The sequence below is a fragment of the Sapajus apella genome, unplaced genomic scaffold, assembly GCF_009761245.1.
Source record: "Sapajus apella isolate SASKATOON/1434 unplaced genomic scaffold, GSC_monkey_1.0 scaffold8, whole genome shotgun sequence".
Taxonomy (NCBI): Eukaryota; Metazoa; Chordata; class Mammalia; order Primates; family Cebidae; genus Sapajus; species Sapajus apella.
The window spans coordinates 36,373,109-36,388,377 of NW_022436948.1; the positions used below are offsets into that span (position 1 = coordinate 36,373,109).

Consider the following 15,269-nt stretch of genomic DNA (forward strand, 5'->3'; position numbering starts at 1 on the left):
ATGTACTAAGTTTGGTACCTCACCCTATGGTCTTCCTCCCAAACCACATAACCCATATCTAATTACAAGAAAAAACATCAGAAAAATCCCAACTGAGTGACATTGTACAGAATACCTGACCAGTACAAATTAAAATTCCCAGAAATTGGAATAGCCAAGAGGACTCCAAGGAGACATAATGATGAAAAATAATGTGTCCTGGATGGAATTCTAGAAAATAATAAAAACGTGGAAAAACTAGTGAAACATTTTTCAGAAAGTGGCTTATAGTTAATAGCAATATACCAAATTTGCTCCTCAGTTGTGATATATGTACCAGAAATGAAAAGATGTTAAAAAAATGAGAAAATGATTATGAAAATATGGGAACTTTGTACTGTCTTTGCGACTTATCTATGAATCTCAACCTATTCTTAAATTAAAATGTCATAAAAATCATAGATTAGTAGGTTAGGATTGTAATAATTTTATAGATTCATTCACTCAGCAAGCATCGAAAACTTTCATTTACACACAAACATATACACTTGATTCTTTCTTAAGATCTATTGCTCATTGATAATAAGTCCATTTTATATAGCAGTAATTAATTGGATATAATTATAGTTTTTATTTTAGGTAAGACAAGGGCCATCTAGCCCACCAGAGTTCCACCCAACCCATTTATCTCATTTTTTTTCTAGTCCTTGCAAGCATTTGCATTTGTGACCTATAATCTAAGTAAAGAGACAATATGTTAAAATAAAAGTTGGAATAAAAACTAACGAAGCAAAGAGCCATAAAAACCATAAAAGAGTGACGCCATGTGAAGAAATAAATATTAACTTATTCAAATTTCAATATTCTGATTGCATTAAAATTATTCTTCAAAGAAAGTGCATTCTCTAACACGAATAGAAGGGTGGCGGGAAGATATACGAACTAGAGCAGAATAGACTGAGATAACAGGTACAAGAGCTCGGGAACTAGGAAATTAGAGTTAAGTCACAACAACACTTCTGAATCTTGGTATGTCACCAGAATCACATGAGAATTTGTAAAAAAAAAAAAAAAATCCACAACACAGATTCTTTAGGCCATTGTTTCTCAAAGTGGAGTCCCATCATTAGCAGTATTGGCATCACTAGGGATGTTTGAAAAATGTGAATTATTGAGCCCCATTTCAGGCCAACTGAATCAAAAATTCTGGAGATGAAACCCAGAAATGTGTGTTATTATAAGTCCTTTAGATAATTCTAATTTCAGGCTAAAATAGGAAAACTAAATAGATTTGCTTTAGTTATCTTAAACAGCATTACATTTTATTGAACATTCAGGGTGAATCTGATGAAGATTGTGGAAATACTGCCTATTTAAAGATGGAAATGCTATGGAAATGTATGTGTTCTCAGTGTCCTATTGGTTAACCCAGAAAATATAATGATTTTACTTTTGATTATTGAATAATTTTACTTTTGATTGTGAGTAAAGAACAAGAGAGCATACCTACACACTCTGTTGATCACTTGATGTGGATCACTTGATGTCGATTACAGAGTACTCCAGAGTTTTGGAGTACTCTGGTCAATGGCTACCTCTATATACTTCCATTTTTAAAAATTACCTTGTGTGCTTGGCATTGTGGTAATGTTTTGTTTAATTCATAGTGATATTTACAGGGCCAGTATTATTATATCTGTTTGAGAATTGAGAAAACTAAGCATGAGAGAGTTTAAGTGATCTGATAAACTTGTGGTTTAGAGACATGCTGTGTCCTCCCACTCTACAAGCTGGACGCTTTGAATCATTCAATCCAGCTCTGTTTTAAAACATCAAATATTTTCTAGTCACTGGAAAAATATGTTTGGACTGTAGGGTAAGACCAAAAAATGAATAAAGCAAGGCTATTTTTGCTATTACTCAAATTATAATCTGCTGTTATATCACAATAATTTTAATAATCTTTAATATATTGGGAGTTTCTTTACCACATGAACTTCCAAATTCAGATATTGTAGAAATCACAATCTACTTTTAAATCTAAGACAGGACCACACCGTCTTTTTCTGTGATTGCTTCTCATTTAGCATTCAAGTCTGGGTTGCCTGGCCTGTGATTGATCAGAGATGATTGAGAAATTATACTTTTTCAGTCATGTAAAAAAATCACCATTTCATAGTAAGTGTGAACTGGCATCCTACCATTTCTTATGTCATTTAACGTATGAACAAAAAAATAATATATTTGGGCAAATGTAATATGGATTGAAACTACAACGTGGCAACAATATGTATTGTGGGCTGGGAAAGAGGAAAAACTCACTATCGTCTTAAGTTCTGTAGCTGGATATAAAAACTAAGCTAACATAGGACAGATTAAGAAAATAATATCATACATATTTTATAGAATATTTTGAGTGTCCACCAGGGTCATCACAAGAAAACTGAAAAACCAAAGAAGCAGTTAAGACTGATAACATATGTATATTTAAAAATAGCAATAACAAAAAGGTAACTTTGTGGAGGTGTGAAAAGACACAGGGATTTTGTCCAGAAGCAGTAATTTCTGGGAAAGAAATCAGAAATTATGTGGAAAAAATAATGAAAGATAAGGGTTGTTTTAGTAGGTTTGTTTGTACTGACACATTTGTGTATTCCCAGTGTCTGGTGATGAGAATGTACTCTTCCTGATACAGGGTGAGCATTTTTCTAGTGGGAAATTGTATGACCTGCTTTTAGCTAGAGGGGTCAGAGATCCCTTTCTGCATCAGCTATTTTTCAAATGACTTCTACTCAAAATAATCAATATTCCTAAGTATCATATTTTTGTGTGTCATGTTCTGAACTCCTTCACTTCCTCTGTCTGAAACTTCTCAAGAAGCTTTGCAAATTAAAAGCTGAGTTTGTGGATGTGGATGAGAGAATTAGGTTGGTAGCAGAGTAGTTAAAGATCTGCAAAGGGATGGAAGAACACAGATTAGTGTAAGAATGAATAAGCAGAAAAAGATCATATCTAAGCACACTTCTCCAAATACCATTAAACCAGACTCCCAACCTTGAGAATGGATAAATACAATAAAATGGTTGAGCTTCATTAATCTGACAGACTGTTTATCTTCTCTTTTAAAAAATGTACATTAGAGACTCTTAGTCCTGTCCCATTCACTTGGAAGCAGCAATTTTTGACAATGATTGCACAATCCTCCCTTGTGCTTATGGGGCAGCCAGTGTACCCAGGACATGACAATTTTGGAGTACAACAGTGTTCAACTGAAATTCTGATTAGAGTGCTGCCAATGTTCTCATAGTGGTATGAAATCTTCGATTATCATGAAAAGATTTAGAATTTTTTTTTCACACCATAAATTCTAAAAGTTGCTGGACACGGTGGCTCACGCCTATAATCCCAGCATTTTGGGAGGCTACGGCAAGCGGATCCCTGAGGTCGGGAGTTTGAGAGCAGCTTGACCAACATGGAGAAAGCTCCTCTGTACTAAAAATACAGAATTAGCCAGGGGTGTTGGCGCATTCCTGTAGTCCACTGCGTGGGAGGCTGAGGCAGGAGAATCACTGAATCCGGGAGGCGGAGGTTGTGGTGAGCCAAGATCTGGCCATTGCACTGTAGCTTGGGCAAAAAGAGTGAAACTTCACCTCAAAAATAAATAAATAAATAAATAAAATCCTAAAAAGAACTCAGGTTTGCAATTTGACTAGCATTTAAGGGGGAGTACCAGCTGATAGATGGAATCGAGTACCTAACTCCAGATTGTTCTGACGATTTACGTGAGAGTGCCTCTGTATTCCTTGTCACCACATAAGATAAAATGACCAGTGCTGTTCATGGGCCAGGTCAGAGTGGAGCCTGCAATTCCCTAGTCAGTGTGCTGCACATCCTGTGCTACTGCTCATGTTAGTATCTGCATACTTTCACTTTCCATGTGCTCCTCTCAGTTTGTAAGAGCAGAACAGGTTGTAAAATATCTGCTATAGGAAACCTGAAAATTTTGGGAACCATAGGGCTGAGTTTTTCCACCTGACCAAGTAAATCCAGATTTTTGGTTTACCTGTATGTAATTTTTGTTGTTAGGTAACCTAATCAGAGAAGTGGCTGAGCTACCCCGGGTTGCTCAGTGGTGGTCTAAGAACAAGTTGAAACATTTGACAATTTGGCAAACATTGGTTCCATAGAAGGTGGTACTTGAACTACTTAAAAACTACATGAGAGATGTGAGGATTCGACTTGTGGAATAAAGCCACATGGTTCAAAACAATATTGCCTTGCTATGTCAGCTAGGAAGGGTCTTGTGCCATCCATGTCCATTTTAAATGCAAAGAAAAAAATCCTTTTAATATTTTTACCTGAGCAAAGGACAGTCCTTGAGCTTCCATAGTGGTTTCTCTTCACCCACTTAACTCACTTGAAGGAGAGGTAGAGTGACATTGTTTTTCTGATTGTGGATACCATCCCCTTTTATTCATCTTGTGTAGTTGATCTAGGAGGTGCTCACACTGACAGGAACAAAAAAACTAACTCAGGTTATTTCTAGAAGTTGATATAACCAGTGATCTTACTGACTAGTTAACATAGCCAGGGGTTGAAAAAGTGGTGCAATTGGGTGTCAGGTCTGTGCCTGACTTGTTGAGAAGAGAGTAAGGATTAATAGAGGTAAGACAAAGTTTGAAAGTGAGCCCATACTGAAGAATCAGAGAAAGAGTAGAATAGAGTGTAAAACGCAATCTCTATTTGATCTTTTAATAAGAGGGCAACAAAGGAAGATTTATTTAAACAAAGTTGTTTATTTTTTATTTCTTAGGATGGAGAGCTTCTTTAAAAAAGTGAAATTTCTTGACCTGTGATATTGGGAATAGCAGTCTGCTTTGTGATTTTTCTGACTTCAGAGTCAGGGAACGGCTCTATGTAGTAGGCCATTCTTGCATTGCTATAAAGAAATAACTGCATCTGGGGTAATTTATAAAGAAAAGTGGCTTAATTTGGCTCACATTTCTACATGCTCTACGGGAAATGTACTGGTGTCTGCTTCTGGTGAGGGCTTCAGGAAGCTTACCATTATGATAGAAGGTGAAGGGGGGAAGCAGGTATGCGTCACATGGCAAGAGCAGGGGCAAGAGAGAAAGGGGAGGAAGTGTCATATTGTTTTAAATAAATGGATCTCACATGAACTACCAGAACAAGAACTTAGTCATCACTAAAGAGATGACACTAAGCCATTGATGTGGGATCACCCCTATAATCCAAACCTCTCACCAGGTCCCACAGCCAGCGTTGGGAATTACATTTCAAGAGGAGATTTGGAGAGGACAAATATCCAAACTACGTAACTATGGAAACTCCTGTTTTGAGCTCACCTAAAGGGATGGTTTTCCAATTGCCCTGAGAGTAATTATCTTGGTCTAGTTTAATGTGGCTTTTATAAAACCAGGAGAATTTTTCTTTTATTTTGATGGCAGTGTTGGTGTCATCAATCCTTTGCAAAGCCTTTTCATATTTTCAGTGCCATGCAAGGTGATAATGTATGCTTTCTTCTAAAACCCTTTAGCAAAGAGCAATCTCCTGCCTTAAAAGAACGGCAAGATTTATCAGTTGATGGAGCCACACATTACTTCCCCTGTTGATAATATGTTCCAAATATACCCCTTAGCTCTTGCATATGGCTAGTCATGCCATCAAATTGTTCATTTAAGTCTCCATCATATTCTCTCATTTCAGGAATGGAGGTTGAGAGATCTAATAGGCATAGGGAGGCCCAAAATTATTTCACAAAGCGTTAATTTCTGTGTCCTATTTGGATTATTACAGATTTTTATAAAGCCCAGGAGCGGGGCTTCCGGCCATTTAAGTGTAGTTAAGCCAAGATTGTTAGATTCCATTTGGTGATTGAGGATATTACAAAATACCAAATGTTAATGAGAACCCCAGAGTTATTGTAAGAAAGCAGTTTATTTGTGCCATAAAATGAGTTTTCTGATCTGATTCAATCCATGAAAAACATTCCCAAATGAGGAATAATAAAAGTTAATTTATTTACTATTATAGTGGATTATCACAGATAGTCACCAAATAGTGAGAAGAATCTAAATCTGGGGGAAAATCTGTAAAAATCTATCTAGAGTGCTGCTAGGAGCAGTGTAGGCCTTGGAGGATTCTCTGAGGTTTGATCATTTCCTTGAGAAAAGTTGTGAGATTTACAAGTAGTGCTTTGGAAATAACTTGATGTGAATGCCATGATTGTGTGGATGTTAGGAGAGAACCTATTGTCTTCTAGTTCCTTTGTATTCATATGTCTTTTTCAGACTGTAGTATTTGTTTGATATCAATAAAATTAACCAGGGTTAAAGGCAGGTGTATAAACTGGGTGGAGAAAGCTGAAGGAAGTCTGTTTTCAATTGCATAGTTCATAGTCTTGTCGGCTCCACTATTCCTTAGATATACAGTATTAGTCTCCTTAGTATAGGCAGGACAGTGAACAATATGGCAATTTTAGTCTGAAGGTAAATTACAAACAATAGGGCAGCAATTATATGCCCTTTGGCAATAATAGTACCTTCAGAGGTTAAGAATTTGTGGAATCTCCAGATTGTGCCAAGTACATGACAGACTCCCAAAACACATCTGGAGTCATTGTAAATATTGGTAGGTTCCCCTTTTGTCAGTGTGCAATCTTTAATAAGAGACATGAGGTCAGTAGCTCTAGTTGATTTTGCAGTGGGCAAAGAGTATGCCTTAAGTGTTTCATGGGAGGAAACTATGGTATAGGCAGTTATTATGCTCCCCTACAAATTCATATTACAGGAACCATCACAAAATAGAAGTAAGTCTAGGTTGTTTAAGTGGCTATTTAAGAGATCCTCTGGTGGCTTTAAAACCATTTCTATAGAGGCAAGGTAATCATGTAGAATGAAGTGTAGCTAACCATCATCAGAGAAAGATAGTAGAGTGACTGAATTTAAAGAGTTACAGTGACATAAGATGATGGAGAGATTGGCTAATAGGGCCTATTCATCAGTGGTCTGCTGCCATGTAGAGAGTTACTGTGTTTTATGAACTTGTAAGAGAGCAAACACAGCATGGAGAACATAGAGCTGAATGGAAGTGTCTCATGTAAGAATACTGGCTTTGTCAATTAGGGCAGCACCTGCAGCTACCACACACAGGCATGGGGCATGCCTGATGTCACGGGTCTCACTGACATGATCAATATGATACAGAACTTGTATGAGAGGCAAAAGTTTGTTTCTGCAGCAATTACATGATTTTTAAGACAATATAGGTGAAAAGGTTTGCCAAATTAGGTAAAGCATGATGCAGGCAATGCTAATTTTAAGGCTTCAATGGATGTAATATGCCCCCAAAGGCCAGGGAATGGGATGTCAAGTAGTATCTGGGAGGAAGGCATATAGATATTTAGCAAAGGCTGAAAAATTACTTAATCCACTAATAATAGCTGGGTTCTCCTAGAAATTTTGTAACTGATTTTTATGGTGTTTTGGAGAGTCAGATGGACAAAATTTACTCAAAGCATTTGTAGGGAGGTTTCGAGTGCTTGCAGATATCTCATACTCTAGGTTACAATTATTTGTACACATTGGAATTTATATTAGGAGGCTTTATGGCTTTTTTCAGCTAGAACTTTCGAAGAATGAGGGAGCCAAAAAGAACATCCTGCTTAGTTTGGTTATAAAATAAGAGGTAAATAATATGCTGAACAAGAATGGAAATTCGGGTAAAGTTTACAGAGTCTATGTTAGCTTTAAAGATGCAGAGAAATACTGAAGAGGACTTGCAATATCCCTGAAGTATTCAAGTTCATGTTAATTGTCTTTTTCTAAACACAAGTACAAAGAGGAATCACTAGGCATATTTGGTAGAATTGAAAAGACACCTGAGCAGAGGTCAATTACTGTAAAGCAGACTGAGTTAGCAGAAACTGAGGTAAGAATAGTGGTTGGATTAGGCACTATGAGGAATTACAAAAGGGTTTATGACTCTTGGATGCTGTGCACTCAATAGATTTGGATTTCTTCCATATCAAACCTTTTATTTTTTTCTACTGACAAGATTAGGGCATTGCAAAGTAAGTAAGTAAAGAACAGCCTACAGTAACACAGTCTGTTATACATTCACTCCTCATTATGTGTCTCAATAAAGGGAGTTTTGAGCTATTAATGGGAAAAGCTTATTGCATATTCTTACTGTGGCCAACTTATAAAATATCACAAGAAATTTGTGATGTCACGTTCTCAATTTTTAAAATACCATTTAAAACTCTCTTAATGAAACGTCTAAAACTATATTTATAACAATGTGTTTTCTAAATTTTGAAAATATGTTTAATAACATTTGGAATTATAAAGTGAGGTCCAAATTTGTAGACATTGTCATTCATAGGAAATATACAAATGGTAGATCATTATCTATATGGCCACAGTGTATTTACTTAATACAATTATACACTTTTCTATGGATATGTGTGTTTAATACAAAATACTTGATGCCTTCAAGTTGTTTATCATAGTGGTTATGTCAATGTTTAAAAGTTTTGGTTTCTCAACATCCCTGCCAATATTTGCTTTTTAATAGTTTGCTAATTTCATATATATATATATATATATATATATAATGACAATTAGTTTCAATATGAATTATCCTGGTTATTTGTAAAATTGAGCAGTTTCCTCACATTTATTCACCATGCATGTATTATATTCTCAGGATTGTTGTTCTGTTGATTAATAGTAGAAACTCTATAGTCATACAGACAAGGTATAGACCCCAGTAGCACATTAGCTTCATAAACTTCAGGATATCACTTAAATTCTCTGTTCTTAAGTTTCCTCATCTGTAAAATGGAGATAGTAATAATGCCTACATCACAGGGTCATTCTGAGGGCAAAAAGCATTTGGAATAGAGTCTAGCAGAAAACCATCACTTACAATGTTAGATATGATTATATTTATGCACATATGGAGAGCCTTTTCTTATCAGTTAATAATATTTCTTATATGAGTTAATATGCAAGTCAATAAAGCATTCCTAGTTATAGAAAGTGCGAATATTTTGTCATATTTTGTGGTCTTTATATTTGTATGTTACATAGTTTCTATTCTGTAGAAAAAAAATTCTAATTTAGTAAAATACTGGCTTTTGTGCTTAATTTTAGAAATGTTTTCTCAAAATTTCAGGGTATAATGAAAATTTCATGTTTTTCTGCTAAAAGTAAAAAAAAGTTTTTTTGATCTAGATTATTTAAATGAGATAAAGCATTTACAAATAAATGGCAAAGTATTCCTGAATTATAAAAACTCAAACTTTACTCAATAATTTGAAATGTATCTTCCGAAATATAGCTAATTTGTATGTATAAGCATGGATATGTGTACTGCCCGTTCTGTCCACTAGTCAATTTATCTCTTATGTTGTCATTACCATGTTGCTGATTTGACAATTACTTTCTGGTTAAGCGTCACCCACTCTGATCACATCGTTGTTTTTCTTTGATACTAATTTCAGTATTGTTGACCTTTGATATTTCATATCAATTTTAAAATTGGCTTCCAATTCCTACTGCCAAATTTATGTAGTATTACTGATTTCATTAGCTTAGAGGTTATAGATGTTAAGGGAAAAAAAACGCTATTATGATGTAATCTTCCCTTCCATAATGAAAGGATTTTCTCACTGTATTCAGTTGTTTATTCCCCAATAATATTTAGTAATAGCCATAGAATTTATGTGCTGTATTTTTTTTGTTAAATTTACTGATAGTTTATTTCTAATTTTGTTGCTAATACACATGGATTTTTTTTAATGTTGTTCTTATGCCTGATAGCTTTATGTATGACTGTAGACTGTAAGGCAATCATATTATATGTAAGAAAATAATTTTTACTTTTCCCCACATTTTATGCCCTTTCCCCTCTTTTTCATGATGTATTGCAATGCACTATGATTCTTGTATAATTTCAGGTGGAGACAGTGATAGAAAGCCACAGGTCTGGTCTGAAAAACATAAAATACTCCAAATAGAATTTAATATATGTACTTTGTGAGGCTTTAAAATTATCATTGAGTACAATATTTACTACCTGGGTGATGGATATACTAAAAGCTCAGACTTCATCACTAAGTAATATATGTATGAACGAAATCTGCACATATACCCCCTAAATAAATAAAAAATTAAAAATAGGAAAAATTTTTAAAACATATAGGAAATTCTCAAGTAAAGAAGGAAAAGAAGGCTGTCTAGAGGTTCAAAAAATAATTAGATAACACCCAGATATCAGAACATTCTACTGGTCCAGGGCTAAAATTCAAGAGGCTGCACCTGCAGTTGCTCTGTTAGAGACAGTTATAGTCTGTTCTGGACTTACCATGAAATTATTGTCTTAACTAGGGCTTGAATTGATACCTGTGCTCAAAATGCTAGGGTCTGAAATCACCTTCCCCTTGCTGTCATAACAATAACCACAAACAGTTGCTCGTAGCCATCAGGAGGAGAAAGTTCCTCTTTTCTTCCTGCCTTCTGATCTCCAATGACTGTTTACAGTAGGCAGAACTTAGAAAGTTTATTGGCAAGAGATTCTTGGAACAATAATTTGTAGGTTTGAATTCCCAGTAATACAGAGAAAAGAATATGGGTAAGCTCCTTAAGCTGAATGACAAAAGATAATTTATTTATGGCTTTTTTCAGGGTAAGAATATTCTCTTCTCAGTTTATTATAAACATCATTGTTTATATAAGTCATTGATAAGTCATTGATACATGTTGAATTGTAACAAATGTTGACTTTATTTTTCTATAAATCTTCAGATAATCACTTTTATTCTCAATGAATGTCCATATGATGCATTACTTGAACAGATATTCTGATGTTGTGACATCCTTTAACTCCTTAAATAAATTCACTCGGTAATCATGTATAATTTTTTTTTTAAAGGAGTCTTGCTCTATTGCCAGGCTGGAGTGCAGTGGTGAGATCTTTCCTCACTGCAACCTCTACTTCCCAGGTTCAAGCGATACTCCTACCTCAGCCTTCCAAGTACCTGGGACTACAGGCACACGCCACCAGCTTGGCTAATTTTTGTACTATTAGTAGAGAAGGTGTTTCACCATGTTGACCAGAATGGTCTCGATCTCTTGACTTCCTGATCCACTCACCTCAGGCTCGCAAAGTGCTGAGATTATTAGCATGAGCCACCACACCTGGCCTATGTATAATTTTTATATAGTACTTTATTTGATTTCTCAATATTTTAATTTGTAATTTTGCATATAGTTCACAAGTGAGAATAATCTATAAGTTATTTTCCTTTTGCCAATCTTCTCCCATGGGTGGATTAAAATTTGCTTGGATGCTAAAGTATATTGGGAATCTTCCACTATTCTATTATTCTCTGAAGTAGTTTTACCATGCAAAAATATTTATTAAATTTTGTAAATGGTACTTAAATTCTATGATCTCCATTATAGTCAGTGAAATATTTGATAAGCAATTTAATTTCTCTAATATTTTTGTTTTACATATATATGTGTGTATATATGTGTGTATATATGTGATATGTGTATATATGTGATATGTGAGTATATGTAATGTCATATCACATATATGTACTATATATATGCACATGGAGATATATAATTTCCTCTATAAAAATATCTTCTAGGCCAGGCACGGTGGCTCACTTCTGTAATCCCAGCACTTTGGGAGGCCAAGGTGAGCAGATCACGAGGTTAGGAGATTGAGATCATCCTGGCTAACACAGTGAAACCACATCTGTAGTAAAAATTAGCTGAGCTTGATGGCATGCACCTGTAGTCCCAGCTATTCGGGGGGCTGAGACAAGAGAATTGCTTGAATTCGGAAGGCAGAGGTTGCAGTGAGCCGAGATTGCACCACTGCACTCCCGCCTGGGCAATAAAGACTCCAACTCAAAAAAAAAAAAAAAAAAAAAAAAACAAAAAACAAGTCTTCTAATGCCTATCATATTTTTTAAGAAAGAGGTTTTGTTTATTGATCTAATCTGTTCCTTTTGTGAGGTGTTCTATATTATTTATTTACACTATACTCTTATTATGACTAACATCTATATTTAGTTTTACTTTATCTTCATTACCATTTTTTAGTACATTTTTTAACTACAACCCCAGCTTCCATTTGCTCCGTGTACCCTGGACATTACATCTTCCAGTTGGAGATCCATAGCAGAGGACAGTATGCCTCAGCTTCTGAGCAGAAGCTTCAGTTTCTGTTTCTCCCAGCAGTTTGCTAAGAGCTGCAGCTCTGCCTCTTTCTATAATCAGGTAAGAGTTGTCCGTTATAAGACTCTGAGACTCAAGCCTGGCTTCAGGTTACTCATCTTGCATGAAACACATTTTGGTCTCATTGCTTATCTCTGAACATATAATCCCCTCCTAGTTCCAATGCCATTGTCCCCCTGGTATATCTGTCTTTTTTGTTCTATTTGTTCATGTTTGTGATTTTGTTTGCTTTTTTTCCTAGTCCACATTGATATTTAAGTTATTTGTTCATCGTGCATTGTTATTCATGTAGATATTGAGCAAACAGGTGATTAGGAATTGAGCTTACTTGTTTTTATGCACCAGAATTTTTTTTTTGTACCATTTTTGTAGTACCATTTTTCTGCCACAGTTTAGTATACTGGATATTATATCATGATCATGTCATTTGGGAGAGCTTCTTCCACATATAAAAAAGTTTTGGATTTAGTTAAAGTTTGGATTTAGTTAAAGTTAGTTAAATTTAACCTGGAATTTAAATAATGGCATAATCAAATCAGAATTCTATTTTCTTTTCTTTTTTTTTTTAGATAGGGTCTCTGGTTGCTCAGTGATTCTCCCACCTCAGCATCCCCATTAGGTGTGACTACAGGTGTTCACTACCACAACCAACTAGTTTTTCATATTTTTCTTTAGTAGAGATGGGGTTTCACCATGTTTCCCAGGCTGCTCTCGAACTTCTGGACTCAAGCAACCTGTCCGCCTCAGCCCCCCGAAGTGCTGAGATTACAGGTGCAAGCCATCGTGCTCGGGCCTAAAATCTAAATTCTAAGATATTATGTTATTTTAGATTGCCTTGAACATAGGATTTCTTTGTTATAATTTTCAACTTAAATCTTAGAGAGATCCTTACATAAATGTCTAACTGTATTTTTGCCCTGCTGATTTTCACATTTTGAAAATTGTCTGTATTATTTTCTTCCTATCAACCATATGTAATTTTGAAATTTATGGTAATGTCCTAGGAAGATTTAGTGAGAATGTGAGCGAATTCCTCACATTCTCATACACTTTTTTATGTCTCTAACTTTCCAAATGTAGTAACACCACACTCTATCACACATAATTTTAATCTTGAAGATTATAATAGTTATCTTAATTCTCATATTAAATATCATAGTTGTAAAAGCCATTGCCATGAGGTATGTAGTGACTTGAGGCCTGTTCTAAGATCCTTAGATTAGAAATGATGCTGAATGCGAACTTGGCTCATTGATTACAGGGGAAATAAAATATATGAAATTAAACATATGGTATTAAAGACATGTGGAATTTTGAACTTTCTTAAGTCATCAACTGACCAATAGAATTTATTGCACAAAAATTAATATATTACTTTTGAAGTTCTGCTTTGATTACCTTGGATACTAGTCTACAACTTATATTATCAGCTTATTTATTGCTATGTATCAAAAACACAATGTCACAAGTTCTATCATATTTTTGAAAATGGAAATGAAAATCTCTGAATTAAAAAAAATTGATGATACAGTTTTAACTCTATTTTTTCCAGTAATTCAGTGTATCCTTTAGTAAACAATAATAAATTCCTATTCTGCAAATCTTAGTGAATATGTATTTTAATTAGATTTAAAAATCGGAGCAGCCTTTCCTGCCGAGGGCTCCAAACGGTGTTGTTCTGGATTCCCATCGTAACTTAAAGGGAAACTTTCACAATGTCCAGAGACCTTGATGTCCTGCAAATGAAGGAGGAGGATGTCCTTAAGTTCCTGGCAGAAGGAACCCATTTAGGTGGCAGCAACCTTGACTTCCAGATGGAACAGTATATCTATAAAAGGAAAAGTGATGGCATCTACATCATAAATCTGAAGAGGACCTGGGAGAAGCTTCTCCTGGCAGCTCGTGCCATTGTTGCCATTGGAAACCCTGCTGATGTCAGTGTTATATCCTCCAGGAACACTGGCCAGAGGGCCGTGCTGGAGTTTGCCGCTGCCACGGAGCCACTCAAATTGCTGGCCACTTCACCAACCAGATCCAGGCAGCCTTCTGGGAGCCACGGCTGCTTGTGGTTACTGACCCAAGGACTGACCATCAGCCTCTCACGGAGGCGTCTTATGTTAACCTACCTACCATTGCTCTGTGTAACACAGATTCTCCTCTGCACTATGTGGACATTGCCATCCCATGCAACAACAGAGGAGCTCACTCAGTGGGTTTGATGTGGTGGATGCTGGCTCGGGAAGTTTTGCAAATGCGTGGCACCATTTCCCGTGAACACCCGTGGGAGGTCATGCCTGATCGCTACTTCTACAGAGACCCTGAAGAGATTGAAAAAGAAGAGCAGGCTGCTGCTGAGAAGGCTGTGACCAAGGAGGAATTTCAGGGTGAATGGACTGCTCCGCCCCCCGAGTTCACTGCTCCTCAGTCTGAGGTTGCCGACCTGTCTGAAGGGGTGCATGTGCCCTCTGTGCTTGTTCAGCAGCTCCCTACTGAAGACTGGAGTGCCCAGCCTGCCACGGAAGACTGGTCTGCAGCTCCCACTGCTCAGGTCACTGAATGGGTGGGAGCAACCACTGAGTGGTCTTAAGCTGTTCTTGTGTGGGCTCTTAAACAACATATAAGATTCATGGAAAATAAACATCGAGTTTCTAAAAAAAAAAAATCGGAGCAGTATATAAACAAATGATGTTATAATTACATAAATGATTACATAAGTAGTGTTATTATGCTGGCTTAGAATCATAAATTCTTCCTTTCATTTTGCTTGTATATGAATGTGTGACAAGTTTCAAAGAGCACTAGATCAGAGGGGAAGACTTTAAAATCTTCATTTTTACCTTAAATTAACAAATAATGTGGACTAGAGCAAGTCTCTATTTTCTCATCTGTAAAACAAACAACTACATTAAATATTACTAGTTTCTTTCTGCTCTCTATATGTTCTATGTGTCTCTAAGTCAACCTAGCACTTCTGAAAAAGAAAAAAATAAAAACTATTCAAAACTATTC

General features: G+C 35.8%; 1 pseudogene; it reads left to right on the plus strand.

Moving 5' to 3' along the window:
• Positions 1 to 13,960: 13,960 nt before the first annotated feature.
• Positions 13,961 to 14,922, plus strand: LOC116550705 (annotated as a pseudogene).
• The last annotated feature ends 347 nt before the right edge of the window (positions 14,923 to 15,269 follow it).